We start from the raw sequence: 18,135 nt of genomic DNA, 5'->3' as shown, positions 1-18,135 counted from the left end.
AGCTGCATGGGGAATTCAGTGAATGCACGGCTAAATCCGAGCCCAGTCTTGAAACCCGGGCAGAGGCTGAGCTGTGTGCCAACAAAGCAGCTGGGTACACGCCGGGCACATTTTTCTGTTCAATCATGCTCTTTGTGAATAATATGTATTAATGCCGTCCCTGCTTAGACCTGCCAGTTAGCCTTTGGAGATGATCCGGCTTCAGGACCCCATGGCATTTGAGGCATATGTTTGCCTGTCACCTGCTGGGTACATTTCAGTCCGTGATCAGGCGTGGCCACAGAGATAGGCCTCGACTCATCGTGTATGCAAATATCCGAGCACCGCCACGAGGAATGATTCCCCGTGCAGACGCAGAGAGACGAGCAGAGACAGCTTCACACACTGAACATGCATATAAATGTGGGGAGAAGTGCATCAAAAAGAAGGGGTTAAATATTTAGTGTATATCCACTGTAATACTTTTTTTTTTAAATGTAAAGGATTTAAATTCCTAATAGGATACATTTATATATGTCGGTATATATTTATAGTGTTAGACATTTTAAGAGAGTTAATACTTGTTAATATTCATATTTTTGTCATGGTATAAGCTAACGTAAAAGGCTTTTTTTTATTACACTACAAAATAAGAGTAATTCAAAATAACAACTCAAATAAGTGAAATATAAAGTGTAAATGTCTTGAATGCAAAGAAACCTTTAATAAGGTATAAAGTATTGAATCTCAATCTCAAGCGCAAGGTTTAAATACATTCTTCTTTGTTCACGACTGAGCGTAGCTATATGTGAACTAAATCCACTACACCTAAAACACCAACTTTTTTAAAGCACTATTATTGATTATTTCCTATTTGGCCTCCATGTAAAACAAAGTTTCGGAACCTCTCCTTACCTTAGCCTTAGCCTTGATTGGCTGACAGTATTTGGAGTGACCACACAGCCCCACCCCCTCGTGTAGGCTGCCACATGGGGGAGCGGCCGCATTGCGCCGTCACCCCAAAGGTTTAGAAAACATGGCTGCTCTAGGATCGGTTATTCGGCCTTATATGTACGAGCCAGAATCGCCAGGAGGTATTGGAATGGTAAGATGAAATCTTGACTTCACTACAAGCTAGTGCAAGAAGGCAGCCTGAGGTGACTGATGGCGAATGACGATTGGTCGATTTCAGTAAAAGCAAGGTTCTATGTAGAAACCTGCAGCTGTTCTGAACGGCCCATTTCAGAGGCGACCTTTTTAAACATGTCATTCTGTAAAAACACTTTTATGCATTTTTCACTATGTGTGAAACTATATACTGTGAACTATAAACATGCAAAAAAAAACATGCACAATATGAGAATATCCATTTAAAAGATAGGGCCCCTTTAAGCTTGGTCCAAAAATGTGATCATATTACACACAATATTTTAGCTTAAATTACTTTTAACCACTCTGTGAGCCCTGTCTGCTTTGATACCTCCTAACATCTCTGAGCTTCTCTCCCTCTGTGACCAAACACACTACCTGGGATCCACAGGGAAAACTCTGCTATCTGTGCCAAAGTCACTGCTAGAAAACGAAAGGTGACTTTGCGTTTGCTGTCAGATTGTGGAATGATCTGCCTTAGGAGATCAGGCCTGCTGAATTGGTGATCTATTTAAATCACACCTCAAAACACACTTGTAAAAAGCTGATTTTAAGTCTGTTGCTTTTGTCTTTGTTTTATTTTCATTTTAGATTTTTGATTTAGTTTTGTTGTCACACTTGAAATTCCCCACGGTACTTTGTCTCTTTTTCCAATCTCTGTTATGCATGTACAACCCTTTATAACTTTGAAAGTGAAAGTTGTTTTTATCATGATTATCATTATATAACCTTCCATTATAAAGTTGATTTGATGAAGCAGTAGGCACTACATGATCAGAAATCACAGCGCAACATTAGCATACTAAATACTCCACTATTTTTACTGGCTAGTTTCTTTGTTCATCCGCCATTTGGTGCTAGGTATTGTTAGCTTATCAGATTTTTTTGCTGGAAAAGCGAACTGCTACATGTAAAGGTTGATGAGAACTTAGACGAACCAAAACAGTTAGCTTAAAGACGCTAAAACATGGATCTAACTGCACAATTGGGTGATAATGGTCTTGGGGTTTGTCACTTTAAATGATCCCACTTATAGTACACATAATGATTGGACCCATTATTAATATACAAAAAAATATTGGTGCAGCTTTAAGTTTCCCTTAAATGTATTCATTAAACTGAAATTCAGTACAAGTCTTGACAAACTTCCAGGTTGGATTCCCTCTTCCCTCTCCCTCTATTCCAGCAGCAGGCTTGGTCAGATAGTGAAGAGACAGGATTATACAGTCACCGCATCACTGATATTGTTATGACACAGCTCTAAACTAGTCATCTGCTGAACCCCATCCTGCGTCCCAGCGACCCCGCTGGTTCCACACTGCTGCGAAAACACTCATAAGAGTACAAACAGTGGGATAAGTTATCAGGGATAACTTGCTGCAGGAGCATGCATAAACACAACCATTCAAAACTTCTCCATTATGCACCTTTGCATGCGTGCAACACACACACACAGGAAAAATGCACAAACACACACCTCCCCTCGGTCGCAGGATTAGGGGCAGAGGATTGTGCACAGCTGCTCCCCAACATCCCCCGATAAAAATCAGGCAATTTCACAGTCAGTGGCATTCTTTCATCCCCTAATCCACACCCCGCATACAGTAGAGATGAACCTGACTGCGATGAGAACACGCTGTTCTGAGCGGACCCCCATGAGGTCGATGTGGACACCTTCGATTGGGTATAGAGACATTGAGCGGATGAGCTGTAGGGTGCAGGAGTAAGAAAGAAGAGTCCGGTTCAATGCTGCATATTGACCCTCACTTCCTTTAAGCTGCTAATGAGCTGATTTTGTATTGAGAAACAGTCTTGCAAAAGCTAATACAAAAGTTCCATTTGAATTTCAGCGTTTTAGCAAATGAGGGTTTCTGAGCAGAGGTAGGAAGAAGCTAAGTTCAAATACTTTGTGACTGTACTTCAATAGAGTTTTCAGGTATATTTACTTTACTGTAGATGAATTTCAGCGTTTTAGCAAATGAGGGTTTCTGAGCAGAGGTAGGAAGAAGCTAAGTACAAATACTTTGTGACTGTGCTTCAATAGAGTTTTCAGGTATATTTACTTTACTGTAGAGTGTCTATTTTTCTTTAAAGGGCCAGTTCGCCGATTTTCAACCTCAGTCCTATCATGCTATTATGGGGAGCTAATGCCACTATGGTAGAAGAAAAAAAGCAATTTGGCTCTGTGCCTTTGGAGGTGCGAAAACATGTCATCTGGCGGAGGCCAGGGAGCTTGCTAAACGACACTTCCTCAATCTAGGCCGCCCGCCTCTGATGTCAAATCTCATTCAAAATTGTCAGGTTTGAAATGGAGACTGCAGACCTGAAGATTTATTGGACGATCCACCGGTATATTCTCGTCATATTTTAGATTCTGTACCGCTCTGAGTCGTTGCCTGCAGCGAAAATGGTAGTATTTCACTCCAGCATCTCTCACTGGGACGTTCCTTTCAGAGGGAGGGGCGCAATGCATGCTGGGTGTTGAATGTACAAAGGGCGAAACCAGGAGCTGTTTGTACAACTTTCTTTCGAATATGGCGCCAATATGATTGCTTCTATCGATTACAGAGAACACCAGCTTTGACTGATAGTGGCTTTTTCCAGGTGCGAGTTGTTCCTTGCAAACTTTTCCCGCATTAAATGTTAACACAAACATTTTAGTGCTTGTACTTTCTCACTTCTACATCAGGAAAAAAGTACCTCGAATTACTTCTATTTTAAGAATGTTAAAGTTACAGTTATTATTGCAGTTGTTGCAGATTTAAATCGTTACAAACCACTTTAAAAATGAGCTAAATTCCTACATGCACCTAAATAAACAGTTCCCTCTGACTAAAAGTCTTGACAGGAGTAGCCATCCTTTAAAGAGACTGTATTCAATACATTTCCGTGGTCATTGCTTGCCATTATTCTTTATAGCTTCCCCCCAGTTTGAAGTCTTTCACTTCACCCGTTCCGTCTGACCCCAGCCTCCATTTGCAGAGCGATTCTTCACCAAAAGTTCAAACAGAGGACAAAAAGGTACTTCACAGCAAAAGGAAAAAAAAAAGCGCAAGATGAATCAAAAGTGCAAGGAAATGGAATTCACTGTACAAACGTCGGGGGAATTTCAATGTCCGCCGAGGCACAGTGGAGCTCTGTTCGGTGCTCGCAGGCTGTGGGGTGAAAAGAGCAGCAGCCGCAGCAGGGAACATCTATTCTGACAAGTTCTTACACACTCTGAAAAGCCCGAGCGAGGTGTGTTTGTTTAAGAGGCAATAGAGGAAGGATGCTGAAGCTTTAACGCGATAACAGGATAATTTTAGGGTTTCGCTTTTAGAAGTGAAGGTATTCAAGTCAAATTAAATGTTTCCTGTTTGCTGTTTGAGCAGTAACAGTTCAGGAAACAATTTCTTCCTTAAAAAGTTGATATATATATATATATATATATATATTTCAGTGGAAGTTTGGCAAGAAGAGATGTAAATGAGTTCTGGAGCAACCTTCTGTTAACATCCCGGGAGGAAAATGTTCAGACTCCAGTTATCTGTTGATAAATGATGTGAGAACACAGAGTTGCAGTCCTCACCCTCCTTTTAATTCTGATTTATGTTAAAAGGACAGACATTTTTCTCAAAGAGGGCAGCACCTTGCCTATATCTCCAACTCCTTTATACTTGCATTACTTTGAAACGGTTAATGGATTGAGATCATTCTTTTTCAGATCTGAGAGGTTAAATTCTGTTTTCCCTGAACCTCCTCCACAAAAGGTCAAAGGTCAAGGTTGGATGGAAGGTTGGATTTTCCTCATAAGAATTAGCAGAGGCTTGGAAATAGTCAGGTTACATTCCTACTACTGATACTGAAACAAGGAGCCCTAATGGGTTTATGTGATGTATTTTATTTTGAAATAAACCTGTTGGATCATGTAGCATTAATATAATTGTGTTGATATTACAAGTTATTATAATCATTATTAGTAATTAAAATTAAGCTTAATTAAGTATAATCTTCACTTTCCTGGAGCTTCCAGGGATTCTGGGGTTTTCTGCTTTCTGTGTGAATTGTGTCCAGATGGCGTAGCTGTGCTTTTCGCTGAGCGTAAATTGACTAAACTGACAGTGTCATTTATTGTTGAGTGCTGTTACACTAACTTACAGAGTCTGTAAGGTGCATCTGTATGCAAACGCTATTAACAGTCTCAATGTACATGTGATAAAAATAACTTTCTCTCTTTCTTTTGAAGGTTTACACAATATGGCTGGTGGTATTTAAAGATATAATCTTAAAAATTTTTCATTTGCAGTATTACAGACTGGCTGTCTGTGGTGACTTTTGCGAAAAAAAAATAACAAGCAGCGCCCAGTTAGTGACGCATTTTCCATCAGCCAGCAGTGGTTGGTCTGCCAGAGAGCGTAGGCAGAGCTGGGTTGCTGCTTTTCCGTTAAACAGTAATCTACTATGGCTGATCAAACAAAGAAAAGATTGATGACTACAGATACAACTTCAAAAATAAGTGAAAATCCAAAGAAAAATAAACAAATTTGACGCTCAGATGAAGGCAAACAGTCTAAAAAGCAAAGTGACCGTCAGCGAGGAAAATCAAGAGTTACAACCGGAGCCAACCGTGGACGTCTGGTTATCTGGGATGTATGTGCCCGCAATTGCCTTTTATCGCCATAAGGTGCCAAATAGAACAAAACTGAGAACTGCCAGATTTTATACACATATCCTGTCAGACCCAATCTTACGGTTTCCTACTGAATGTATAATTAATTTAAAAAATGCATCACAAATATATTGTATTATGACACAGCTATGTTAAATACTTGAATTTGATTGGTTTATTACGTCATTCCGAGGTCTGCTATTTCTCAATAACAGACCATTGTTATGAAGAACAGACCGTTGCTGCGATGCGGCTCCAATCACTCAATCCGGAGGACAAACTGTAATCATATCAATCCGCCGAAAGAAGTCCGGTAACTTTGACGTAAAAACCGCTCAGTAAGCTCATTTTAAGAAGGCTACATAGTTAACCTGTCACGGTTTCCAGTTTAACAAAAAGGTGGGGACCCAGATGCAGACTTAGATGCTTAGGTTTAATAAACAAAAGACAAAAAGGAAAATCAAAAGACACAGCAAAAAAACGTACAAACAAAACCAGGAACAGGGTAATCCAAGGGATACGATGAAATCAGGGGAGGCATTAAGATAATCCAGAGTAAGGGACATAGACTCACGATAGACGACAATGAACAGGCAACGAGACAGGGGAGCACAAAGACTAAATAAACTTAGGAGGTGAGGCTAATCAGACACAGGTGAGACAATCAAGGGGCAGGTGAAAACAATCAGGGCAGGGCACATAATCAAACAGGCGGGAAAACACACAAACGCAGGAAGTAAAACAAGACAAAACATACATAGGGCAAGAACTACAAAATAAAACAGGAAACACTAAAAACCAAACTCAGGACTGTGATAGCAGAAATCTCTAGACAATGAAACACAAATGAATTACATAACTAAACAAGACTAAATCAAGACAAGAACACAATATATTAAATACAAAATGAATCAATGAGAACTCATGACACGGAGACAAAGTGACATGGTAAAACAAGAAATAATAATTGAACACCAAAATACAAGAAAACCGGAACTAAACTAGAAACTCATGACATAACCGTTGCTATGGACACAGCTCTCACTGCGAGTGTAACGGACAATTTTGAAATGGAAAACAGAAATATTATAATTTTTAATTCAATAAAATAATTTCCAAATCAATATTTTATGTTAAATTATTGATTTTGTAAGTAATAGCCATGTAATAAGCGTGATAATGTATAGTGAACAGGTTGTTATCGTGGAATGGAACCCCGACAGGGTGAGGAGGTGAGCTTTGGCTCACTTATTTCCTACAACAGCTGGGTACTGTAGTTTTTTAGCTTACTCAACCAGGAGTGAAATGCATATACTGGGGACTATTTTCAGATATGAATGAATACACATTTGGCGTGTGCAGATTTTACCCTTGACTTAAAGTCTTAACGACTGTTTGAGATTGGTAAAAAACATGGACAATTTTGCAACATCTAGGAAGACCACTTTTGAAAAAATCAATAAAAGCGTATCCCCAGTGTGCGCAGAACATTCTATTATATTTTCCCAGATTCTCCTTAAGATACACCTAAAAGTGCCCACGAGGCCTCAGCTTGTTTGTGTCATTATAGTGTTAACCTTTTTGTACTTGGATATCTGTTTGGAAGTGATCATTTTGTCTTATTTAGAACCCACAAAAGACTGTAAAGAACTGAACAAGCCCATTGTGCTTTAATATTTACTCAGAACATAAGCAAACAAATTACCTACACCCACAATACATTGTGTTGTGCTGTGAGGTATTATCGCTGCATGTATCAAGAGATCAAACCGGTGGTGAAAATATGTCTCTACATGATAATTTAAACAACAAAGACAACAGCCAACGTAAAGTGGTGCCACAGGTGTTCTTATTCATCAAGCTCCACGTCGGGCCTTGAACACCGGAGAGAAAAGCTGCAGCGCACTCAGATTACCTTCCATCCATCTCCTCTTTAATGATGGAGAAACAGCAGCTACATCCTCCTGATTGATGTCGGTGAAGGCCAGCAGCACCAGGATGATCCTCTTCACCTCTCCCCGGAGCACGCCTCAGCCTGGCATCTGCTAAAGGGCACAGGTACGCCGTCCTGTGCCCTTGTCCCGCCCCCGCCTATTTGATCGGGGGCCAAGAGTGACCCCGCAGAGCCTGCCAAGAACCCCTGTCTGCGGGCCCCAGGCAGCGGACTCAGGGGCCCACGCCGGCTCCTCTGCTTTTTGAGGCTTTGGGAAGATTAATAGGCCTCCTCCGTAGAGCGCCTTTGTGAGGCTGCGCCCAGGCGTGTTCAAGCTGTTGGGTTTGCAGGAGACGAAAGGAGCAGCGGCTAATTCCTCTGCAGGTCAGTTTGTCTGTTGCTACTCTGCATTTTCAATGACTCCGAAAGGTCACATCCGCACTGCAAAACCCCCACAAACGGCACCAACTTAACGCTCTATCGCAGAAAGCTTCATACTTTCTCTGATAGAGTTTGCATCATCTTCATTCGTCTTTATCAATGCGGCAATCCCGACCCAAAGCTCCTCGCTGCACAAATTAACCCGCCGGATGATCCTGCAACCACAGCTGAACAATCAAACAAGCATCCACACAATGCTGTTTACTACCAGTTTAATTTGGATTATGGATTAATGGTCAAATGTATGACAACAAACATGCAAATGTCCATATCATATTTGCACAGCCGTTTTCAGCAGAGGGTGCTAATCATACGCAAATACCTGGGTCACTGCGGCTTTGTCTGCCTCATACAGACTCAAGCCCTGCAGATTTTCAACGGGGAGATTTTATTTCCTCACAAACCGCCTGCAAATACCGAAATCCCAGCCAAGAATTTCCTTGAATGTACTTTGAACTTTGAATTTAACACCGGGAGAAAGTGTTTTTTGAGCTAAAAGTTTCTGGATTTTATGCAAAGGCTTTTGGCCTGAAACCATTTTAATGATTTTTCTTCTCACTCGGTTGCAGGTGAGGGCCTTTGATTCTCGTCATGTCACGCCTCCAATAGTGCAGCCACCAATAACAGCTTCCCTCACCCGCTCCCTCTTTTTCTCCCTCACCCACACACACATGCACACACACTCTTCTGGCTGCTCCAGGTGCCAGGGTGTGAAGGGATCAACCAATCCCAGCTCTCGTCTGAAGCTGGATGGAGGCCATCGTGTTATTAAAAGCTACGGGTGAGCTTTGCTGCTCGCCTCTCCTCTGCACTCCAAACGCTTTATGAAAAAATAACTTATGAAAAAACAGCTTGGGTAGTGGGTTAGCTTCCCAGAGGGAAAAAATAAATGTGAGTTTCTGCGAGTTTTCTAATAAGCCAACGCACTGAATCACTCTTAGCATCCATTTGCACAAGCTGATAAGGAATCAATTTGTGGGTCATGATTGCATGATTGATGTCTCCATCTCGCTGCTCTCTGTGTCCAATGATAATCTTCAGTGATATTATTTCCATAAACATCATTATCAGATGGAGGCGTGCTACGTCCTCACTCAGGACTACTGGGAGAGCTGAAGTGCCTTTGATGAGATGAGATCACATTTTCGAGCGAGCTGCCTGCTCTTTGCCTGTAGCCAAAAACAGCCTAATTGTGTTTTGTCCCATATGTGAATTATTATTAACGACGATTCATTTACTACACTTCCTTTGCCAATTTCCTAAATTAAAAAAATACCATGTTGAGATTTACAGCGTGCACCCCCATTTTCAGCGCAGGCTTACGGCATCACCATGGCAACTTCCAATCAGCAAGGATGGCGGAGCCTGCCGGCCGTGTGTTTGGCGCGAGGCTCTGAGAGGCGCAGGTGGAGCACATATGGAACAATGGCCCAGTGAAAAAAAAAAAGAAACACTCTGCCCGCCTGTATGTGCCAGCAGTGCCCATTTTAATCCCACCGTTACCTTCTAGTGCTCTCTGATGGAGACGTTCTGCGGCAATCACAGCCTCAGACTGCTGCTGGGCCCATGCCAGACTTCACTTGACAAAGCCAGGCCCGGTGTGTTTTTGTAAAACAATGTCTCCAAGAGTCGTGTATGCACCATCTCTTGATCATTTAGCGCTAATGTTCCTTGCTGTCTTTACCTGAAACATCACTGACCTTGGTGCGGTGTGATTTTTCCTCCTGATAGAAGTTTTGGCATGTTTTGGTGCCTTAAATCCACCCTAGAAGATGTTTTACTGTAGGTTGGTACACTTATGTGGAACATGCATTGAAGCTGGTTGTTAATGACTTTTGTGCCTCATATGGCTAGTAATTGGGATAGTAATGTTATGGAAATCACTAGCATGTGTAGTAAATAAATCAATCATCCAAGGGGCCTTATCTATCACCACACATTTAAACAGTCAGCTCCTATGTAGGTTAATTAAAGCACAATGGCCGAGGAGAGGACCTGGCACCCGTCCTGCTTCTGTTTAAGCCTTCTTCAGGCCCGCTGGGCTGCAGCTTTCTACAGCCAGATGAAATTTGCCCATTTTATCCACCCCCATCCCCAGCTGAATACATAAATCATCTGTAAGGGCCTCAGCTTCGACCCTAAATTCCATGAACAATGGTGTTTGTCCGCAAATGCCACACATAATTGCTGGATACTCTTCAAAGCAGAAATCCTGTTTCTTTGCACTTATCTAGGGGCATATAGCGCAGATTTTTGTGACTCACTTCATCTGGTTTTTGGAACAAATCAATTAAGATGTTGTGCTACATCCAGCGTGGATATTGGTTAAATGTGCCACCACTGATTTGCTTTTATGTTTGGTCTGAGCTGTTAGATAAGAATGGATGTGTGTGTAAAAGGTTGGTTGGGAAAAATAATGTCAAAGGTCACATGATACAATTTGAAAACCACTAGTTACATTACATTTACACTTCCATATTTCACTATTACTGCGGTGGGTTTGTTTGTTGTCTTACAAGGAGTTTGATGGAGGATTGAACTTCTCCTCAGTGTGTGCAAGGGCTTTTCGGGGATGTGTTAGCTTAGCATATATTGGAGGTTTAGGGAAGCCAGAAGGAGGAGAAATGCACCTCCTGGCACTTCAAAAGTATTCTTATTTTCAAGTCAACTTTTGAATGAGCTGCTAGCTTCTGTAGCCTCCAATAGCCTATCCTACATTAAATTGTAAGACTTCAGTCAGGAAGCATGTTCTGTTAACCACAGTTAAGCTAACGTTAGTTCAACAAGTGGACAGGCTTTTGCTGGACATGTTAGCGTAGCTTTGGTGTTGGAGTTCAAGGGAAGCCAAAAGGAGCAGAAATGCACATCCTGGTATCTCACAAGTTATCTTATTTATTATACAACTAACTGAGCTAGTCTGTAGCCTCCTGTGGATTTACGCACATTCGGTTGGTTAGCCTTAAGGCGAGAACATCTAAATGTAACCTACATTAGCTATATGCTTTAAAGCTTTACTTTAACATTTTAGCGGTGTGCTTGTTTGTTTGTTTGTTTGTTTGATGGAGGTCTGATATAAGTTCTCCTCAGTGTGTTCAGACAACAGAATTTCATAGGACATGTTCGCTAGCAACTGGGGCTGGAGCTCTGGGAAGCCAAACAGAGGAGAATTGCACCTCCTTGTAAAGTCTAAATATTTAGAAGGAGAATTTTGAGTTCTGTAACCTTTGATAGGTTTAACTATATTTGGTTGGTAATCCTTCAGTCAGGAAGCACCAGGTTTTGTTAACCACAGCTAAGCTAACGTTAGCTTTTAGTGTGTTTGCTGTCTTACCAGCACTGAGATGAAAATTTGATAGAAATTTCTTCTCTGTGTGATCAAAGGAGAGGCTTTTGTGGGACTTGTTACTTTGCACAGGGCTGGAGGTGTAAGAAAGATAAAAGGCACCTCACAAGTTTATAATTTATAAGACTTCTGTAGCCTGCAATAGCTTAATTTGGTAGTAAGCATTCAATAAGAAAGTGTTATACCCCTGAAAAATGGGGGGAAATAATCCTACTAGTTATAGTGTGATGTTTCCTCAGCGACATTTGGAGTCGAATGAGGTAACGACTTGGGTGGAGACAGAAATTACTTTAGTTTTAATGATAGCTAACCATGATTTTATGATCTTTTTAACCTTATTTCTGATTTTAACATCATTACAGATGATTTTAACTTGTATCAGACTATGAGTCTACAATCCTTAACTGGTTTTGATCACCACAGCCAAGCTAACATTAGCTTTGACAGTCAGTAAATATCTCCAAACCACAGGCTTGATTCTTGTTAAACCCCAATTTCTTGTGGTATATTTATCCTTATCGAGTATGGGGGATTTAGGGTTATTTAAAAGCACTTTTGAAGGGTTTGGCTCATATAACAAAATTAATGTATGTTATTTCTTTCCTGAATTAGTAAATTAATGTAATTGCTTTATTTCTTTGTATTGTAGGCTCCTCTAATTTGGTCCCATAAGGTTTTTCACCTCCACCAAACATGAACAAATGATTATTAACAACGATAAATTAATGTCAAATCTCGTGCTCAGCATTATTTTTTATAAAACACTAAAATGAGACGCTTAATGAGTCAGTGCGAGTGTCATCCCCAATCTTCTGTCTCACCTGGGAGGATCAGAATGGAAACACCAGGCCAAAGCAAGTCCTCGTGGCCCTCGGCTGTCACTGATAGCGACTGTATCTCATTATCCTCCTCGTAGGGGCCACGGAGGTAGCGTCGGCCGTAAACACCATCCTCCTATCCTTCCACAATGGGCTGTTTGCAGACAAAAGGCACTCTCGAAAGCTTGAACGCAAGCCAACAGCTCTATTCATGTTGCCATGTATGGCAGATGTCTGGGTGAGCCTATGGAAGGTTCCACATCTATGTTGCTCATACAGACGTTTGTAGTGCAGGTTGATGTCTTGAGGCATCTGCAGTGTGTGAGGAGTACAGGTATTTTAAAATCTGGCATTGGTACGGTGGATTTTTCAGTTTATTTATCAGGAAATGTTTTACGAAGATGTTCTGGTTTTCTTTGCTTCATATTGTTTTATATTTAACATTCAATATTTGGGCTGTTGGTCAGAGAAACAATGAATTGACAGATGGGCTCCAAAGAATAGTGAAGGGTATTTTTGGGTGAGTGGTAGGTGGATGGTAGAGAGCTTGATGTCTTTCCAGAAATTGTTGTTCATATGTTTTATAAAGTAAATCTGTTCATCTGTGGTGTAATTTCGATCATTTACGTCAGCTGTCGTAAACTGAGCATCAGAACGCAAACATGCGAGTAACTTAGCATTAACGACCCCGTGGCTAAAACGTCAGCAGTGTGGAAATATTTCAAACCAGAAAGCAAAAACAGTCCAATATCCGCTTGCAGCATATGCAATAGTTTTGCGAGGCGGTGGTGGTAGAGCTGCGTTCAATACTACCAATTTAATATGACATCGAAAAACTAAACGTGCAACTGAACATGACGCGTTGACTAAAGCAACAGAGGAAATGGCTGCTATTCAAGTCAAGCTGTTTACACCGCTTTTAAGTGGATCTAAGATTTGTATTTGAGTATACTTGTTTTTTTTTTATTATTAAACAGCACTAAGTGGATTTTTGATTTATTTTTGTGACTGAATATTAAAGTTAAACTATAGCCGCCTTTTTTGCTGAATGGGAAAGGCTACAATCGGCATTCAGACCCGGGTCAAATGACTCTGCAGTAGACTCGGGTCAAATAATTATTGCCTCGTCTCCAATCACCATTGATGGGAACACATAACCCGTGGTGACACCAAATCTCCTTCCCCTCTCCGACGGAATGCTGTGCTCCGTCAGTAACTTCTGCGACTCCTAATCATCTCAGCAGCGCTCAACATTGTTCCAAATTTGTCGGCGCCGACAGACTGAATGAGTAATAAATACAATAAAGACCTAATGACCGTAAAATCTTCAGTGTTTACTAACCCTGTTTCGGGCGCGTTTGTGACGTGAGATGGTGACGCAGCAGAAAATAGACCAACAGGAGTATACTTCACTGGCAATGGGAAAAGAGACAATCGGCATCTATAAGCAGGTCTTCCCAGGTCGAAAAAATCCGCGTCAACGCGTTCATTTTAGGTGGGAAAGGGGTATAAGTCTGAGTAGAATTTTTATTTTCTAGTTTTACAACAATGTTAGCTCGACTAAATGGAATAAACTGAAGACATCTTTTGGTGCAATTTGTTTGTACAAAAACTTAACCATCGCAAAAAGTAAAAGGTGTACATAGCGTATAAAGTGTTTATTTTTATTATTAATAATGATATTATTATTGTATTTTATTGTCTTTGTCTTGCCTTTTTTTATCCATCACTTGTCCTTTACTTTGAGCTGTTGTAACGAGTGAATTTCCCCCAATGGGGGATCAATAAAGTGGAACTTATCTTTTAGTTAATTTGCTTACATTTGTTATTTTTGTGAACAAAATTATAAATTATCTAGGCAAATAAAAGTATCGTACCAGGGCAAAAAAGCTGATCGGGACATCCCTACTAATAATTTTTTTTTCTTATCTTAATCAAGTGTTTAATTAATTAACAAACTGCAAAACATTACAAACAGCTTCATCATACAATACACACACAATATTCTTTTGTTATTAACACTGAGTGATGAGACAAAGAACACGATTATCTGCCGGCAAAATCAAAAACTATCCTACGCTTTGCATCACTGCTGGTTGAGACTTCATCGAGCGTTATCATCTTCCCTCCGATGTGCGTGACTACAATAATAACTACAACGCTCAACAAAAACAGTCGGGACACTCATATTAACAAGTATCACTGTATGAAACCCTGATAACAATAGCCTCCTAATCAGCACACAGTTAAACATCTCCATCAACAACCTGAGCTGTTATTGAAAAGCGGACAAATCAATCATTACTGAGTGTGGCGCTCCTGCTTTCATTAGAAAATCATATAGATTAAATGTTAATCATAGCTAACTCTATACCAGTGGGCTTCTGCCAACATGACAGATGGACCATTAATGAGAATAACGAGGGGATCTTAGTCTATACACGGATATGGAGATGCAACAACAAGCATAACACCACACTTGGCTTCCAAAATGTTGTTATTTAGACAGAAATAGAGGAAGATAATCAGCATGCACATGAAGATTTGCTTCTTTTTCCTGAAGTCAAAGACAGCCCTATGTGTAGAAAATGTGTGAGATCACTACAACGTGGATGCAGACGTGTTTAAGATGTTTTCATAGTGGGCGCTGCCACAGGAGACTGAGGGAAATTGGTGGTAACACCTGTCACACACATTCAGCATCAGATATTAGAATCCGTCTCTTTTGCTGGTCTTTGAGCGATGAATAATTACTCTTGTTTAAAAATCTGCCTATTAGTGCTAACCAGGTTATATTGGACATCTGTCTCAGAGAGCTGACTGACATAATTGGCTGCCATCGTACTCATTCACTCCATAGCAAAGCACACTGGCATGACAGGCGTTGAGAAGTGTTGCTGCTGTTCACTCCGGCTTCGTGACGTAGCTCCCACATGTCACTTTCACAAAGAGTCAAATGAAATTGTACGAGATGAAAGTTGAGGCGAAAACAGAACACATATGTCCGCGCGTGGCGCTCAGTGGCATGTTATTGGCACAGTGTTTTCATCAGGTCTGATAACATATGTTTAGAACTCAGGAGGCTTTGGGCAGGAGGGAATAGCGCGGCGTTTGAAGTCAACTGCCGCATTAAGCAGAGAAGCGGCACAGTTGTGTGGAGATGCTCTCTTGTTCAAAGGGATGGAAGGAACCGCTCCGGGGAGCGTCCAACATCAAGAGCTGACCCCGGCACTGTTTCCCGCTACCTTCTGCCATGCGTCCCGCCGCCGTATGCTGTGATTCCCAAAGACCGGCAGGCCTGTGCCATCTGGCCTCACTTCGGATTCCCCGGACACATATTGGGAATCCAAAGTATGCCACCTCCCCACCTCTCCCTTCCCTCTGTGCTCGCTCCCTCTGGGTCGTCTCTGCGCCTCCACTTCATCCCTGCTTGAGTGTTGGCTCAAGTGGAAGGGGTCTGCGCTCCAAGTGATCCCAGTTGCCCTTTTCCTCTTTAATCCCCTTGTGATGGGATCCAGTAGGAGCCCTTTAAATACAGAGGGAAACGGTCGATAGTTTTTAAGATGAAGGAAAATCCCCCAAGGGTTATCCACCGAGTGTAGTCTGCCTCTGTCGTAGGGTGCTTGGTTCGGCCTTCAGATTGCTTTTTCTGAACTACTGCCCTTTAAACCAACCAAAACTTTCACTTTACTTGGCCAAAAAGCCCAAATTCATACAATTGAGCACCTGAAATTGTGAATCAAATGCTACACCTTGATTTGCTGCTACAAAACTTTACCAAGCTTCCAGTTATAAAGTGCTGCAGAGACACACAAAGACAGAGAGGCCCCAGGAAGTGAGCAGAAGTGGGCTGTACAGTATGTTCTGTAGCACTGCCACAGATTTCACACTCTTTTTGTGTGTCTCTTTCCCTTCCTCTCCTCTGGGCATGGCCTCAGTGGGGAATTCGATTCCCTAATAACTGGGGAATCAAAGTTGGACAGCACCACTGCTGAGAATCATAAAGGAGGCAGTGGAGTGGCTGGCCATTCATTCATCCAGGCCCATTACAACGTGTACCAGATGGACACTGCACGTCACCGGGTGACATCTCAAGACAGCCGCGGCCGCCCGCCTGCCCAGCTTGGAAAAGATGAAAGTTATGAAGGAGACGGGAGGCAGGTTGCGTCAAACAGAGACAGATCTGATCAACAACTGCACCGAGATGAAATCAAAGTGGTTGAAGCATGTGGCGTGAGGCATCTGGTATTCTAGCAAACAGAAGCTAGCGTAGCTGCCAACGCTTTCGGGGAGAGCTGCCTCCCCCGCTCCGCGGCCTCAAGCCAGTGGAAACGCTACTGGCTTGTGTTTTAAATCCACAAGAAGTGTATTGTTGGCTGTGTTGTCCTATGGTTATTTATTTATTTTAATATTTTGGGAGAAGCGGTTGATTTTCTTCAGGTGCTGGAGACACAAGTCAGACGTGACAAAAGTCCTGATCTGGATTCAAACCAGGACTTTGTGTTAACATGGTATACACAAGTTAGACCACCAAGCTGCCAGGACGCCCCCTGTGCTGAGTTCCTACCACAGCCCAAACAGTAGCTTATGTATTCAAAGTAAATCAATAGCAAAGGTGACATTAGGAATTTGTGCTTCCTGGAAAGATGCCAGTACATCTGCTCAAAATCCTGCGCCTCTTTTCTTATCTGCTGCGGTAGCCATGATCTGATAAAAGTCTGTTTTACATCAACAAATACTACATTTTCATTCGACACACTGAATTCGTACAAAAAGGTAATTACAGAAATTAAAACAGAGATGATGTAACGTGGGTTTAAGTGCTGTAAAACAACATTATGTTTGCTGTATCTGTGTACATCTGGACGTCAAGTGTAAAGAACCTGTGAAGCCCTCCTGGCATTGATTTTACATTTCATACTACTTCCTGCATAGAGCACCGTGAGCATCTGATCCCCTAATCTCAGAATGCCAGCTTTCACTCAATGTCATCTGCCAATGAGCTGCAACCAGGCGCCCATCCTGCCTCTGGCACCAGAACTGCACCCATCCAGCTTGTGTGTGCTAATACCCACCGTTGCTAGGCTACAACGAGAGGAATCAAATTTAGGTGGCTTCCACAGCTGCGCTGTACTGTTGTGCACCGAGGGATATAGATGGCAGCGTTCCCAGTATGCACCTGGATGGAATGAAACAGGAAGAAGTGGAGAAGTCTAATCTACTAGGTACAGTAGTGGCTGTCTGCCCTGCGTTTGTCCTGAGAGTATGTCCGGAAACAAGAGGAAATCACATTTCACATTATGGACTTTAGTATGCTTTTAAAGAACTTTTGTCGTGTTGACCAGGTCAATGTGTGTTATGTGTTTTACTACAAGCAGGAAGGTCACCAAGGGCACTAAAAGTGCTGGGTCAGAAAAAAGCGGCCTTTTATCTGGAAGCTGTTAGCTTCTGGTCTTATTGCAAGCACTTTCTAAAATGGTACTATGAGGTGTTTAACGGAGCCGTGTGATAAACAGAAACATATGTGGTGCAGAAAAAGTTGTAGGGATCTTGTGAAAACACAAATCTAAAACAGTCAGGGGGTTTTTCATAATGCTTTTACTCTTAAGCTTTGACTTATCCTACTTGACTAGTGCCATGATCTGGTCCTCTTTTAATCAGTTCATTGCATCACTGAACCCTCTTTGCTCAGATGTGTGAAACTACAAAGTTTCGAACAATAGGGTGCAAACAGTCGCTCCAATATGCCAAAAACCATAAAGGGCTTCTCCACAGCTCACTTCCTGCATCTTAGTATCAATGGAATCAGTGAGCCGCGCTGCTC

The sequence above is a fragment of the Semicossyphus pulcher genome, unplaced genomic scaffold (genome assembly GCF_022749685.1).
Source record: "Semicossyphus pulcher isolate SPU_LCO1_2020_fin unplaced genomic scaffold, fSemPul1.0.p SCAF_21, whole genome shotgun sequence".
NCBI classification, from domain to species: domain Eukaryota; kingdom Metazoa; phylum Chordata; class Actinopteri; order Labriformes; family Labridae; genus Semicossyphus; species Semicossyphus pulcher.
Note: the sequence above shows the minus strand (reverse complement) of the source record.